The 2117-nt window shown below is 35.9% G+C and overlaps 1 long non-coding RNA gene across 1 annotated transcript; it reads left to right on the top strand.

Annotated features, from left to right (window-relative positions):
• The first annotated feature begins 347 nt into the window (after positions 1–347).
• On the top strand, positions 348–1797 carry LOC112734878 (uncharacterized). The gene is made up of 3 exons (XR_011870568.1): positions 348–635; positions 718–836; positions 1510–1797. It is a non-coding gene; the product is annotated as an uncharacterized lncRNA (long non-coding RNA).
• Positions 1798–2117: the final 320 nt, after the last annotated feature.

Below are 2117 nucleotides of genomic sequence, written 5' to 3'. Positions count from 1 at the left end.
TAGGTGAAAATTCGTATTTAAACTTGAATAATTTGATTAAATTTTTATTTAATAATTTTCAATTATCAACTTTAGGTAAAGTTGATTACATCTGAGTTTTCACCCTCTAATTATATATCATCGGATCAACAAAAATATTGACTACGTGAATGTTATGCAAAAATAAATGTAAATATAAGATGTGGATTAATATTAAGGTGGATACTCAAGTACAGTCAATTTCACTTCACTTAAAATTAATAATTGAAAATTATTAGATAAAAATTTAGTCAAATCAATCAAATTATTTAATAATTCTTAAATATCAATTTCATATGAAGTTGACTGGACATGAAACCTGAGTTCTCACCTAAAATTAATCCTTTTAAATATTTGTATAATAAGGAATAAAAAAATGAGCATAAACGTTCTGGTGCAACACGCAGAAGTCTAAAGTCAAAACCATAAACCCTTTGCATCGCGCTGTTACCGTTCTCACGATCCTCTTCATAAATGGCTTCAGCGTGCAGCAGAATCGCGCAAAGAGCTTCTTCATTTTCTTCCATAAAATCAACCATCAAATCCACTCTTCGCTCTTCATCCTTCTCCAACACCGACACCACTACTTCTCCTCTTCGCCGATCCATTTTAACCAGGTTTTTTTTTCCACTGTGACGTTATTTCCAAGTTCCCAAGCTCGAAATTTTTATTCCTCAAGTGTTGTGATTGTTGTTGTAGGGTTGCTCCGGAACTGAGATGCGCGCAGTCGATGCTGCCACTGCATAGTGCGGTTGCGACGGCGAGGATGGCGTCATGCCTGAGAACAACATCTCGGAGCTGCCGAGCGCTATCACAGGGTACTCTCTGCTGCACCTCTCCCGGCCTCTAATACTTACTTTTTCCTCCATAAAAATTCTTCAACTGTGAGTTGCTAGTTTCCTTGCTTCATAGATTGAAGTTTCTCTGTGAATTGTACTGAGTAACATGTTTAGATATTGGATTAGCTTTGATGGAAGATGCATTTTTTTCATTCCTAATATATGCTGCTCTAAACATAGAAGGAGGAAATCTGAAAACACACTAAGCTCTTGAAGTGGAAAAGACATTGTTATATATGGACTAAAGGAATGTGTGTTTATTATTTAAGGGTGAATCGAAGTACTACGATATGGATGAACCAACAGTAGTTACATCGAAAGGGTTAGATAGATTGTTCGGATGAAATTGAGATTTTGTACTCTGAGTTGATAGAAAGTTGCATTGGGTTTTTGGACTTTGTTGAACCACTGGATCCTCTTATTGGTTTGTAACACAATCTTGGCATGTAGTGTGTCTCTGCTCAATACTATCTAGAACATTTAAATGTTTTGGAAGGTGGAACAGCCTCGCGCATGGTCTATTTTGACTCTAATTTATAGTGGGGGCATTGTTAGCTGGGTAGGTTGGTTTTGTGTATAAAACAGTTTGAAGGCCAAAAAGTACAAAGTGAATGTGATGTTATCAACTAACTTTAAAATTTGGTTCCTGCAGGCACATAGTTAATTGGGAGCTTGCGGGACCAGTCACTTTTGACCTACTGCCTCATTACCAAGTATGAAAAGATTAAGTGTTCTTTTAACATCTAATAATAATCTCTTAGCAATCTTATAATGCAGCCGTATCTGTTTCATAAAAATGTTCTGATTTTTCACCAATGTACGTTAGGATAAGAATGGATTTCATGTGCAGTAATGCCCTCCTCTTTTCTTTTGTTTTGGAATTGAAAAGTGGAATTCAGATTTTTGACGAATGAAAATTGTGAAGTCGAGTTTAGCATCATTTCTAGAATAATTGACAACATTCATTCCTTTTTCTTCGCTCAATGTTTTCTTGCTAAGGCTTTGAGGTTGAGTATCTTGCACTTGTAATCAATTGCTCTTTGAAAGAGGTCTGGTGATTTCCTTTAGAAAACCCCAAATGACTAGTTCTTTGCTATTTTTCATGTGCTTAAATGTAGCAAATGTGATGAACAATTAAAACATTAGATGGGGGCATTTTTGGCAATCTATTTCAGTTTGATGTGTTAAGGAGGCCTATAGAAGTCCTTGTAAGGAGGAAGGAGAGTGGATAAGATGAATGTTAGTCTAATGGAGGAGGTG

The sequence above is a fragment of the Arachis hypogaea genome, chromosome 2 (genome assembly GCF_003086295.3).
Source record: "Arachis hypogaea cultivar Tifrunner chromosome 2, arahy.Tifrunner.gnm2.J5K5, whole genome shotgun sequence".
Taxonomy (NCBI): domain Eukaryota; kingdom Viridiplantae; phylum Streptophyta; class Magnoliopsida; order Fabales; family Fabaceae; genus Arachis; species Arachis hypogaea.
This window is presented reverse-complemented; position numbering and strand designations above follow the sequence as displayed.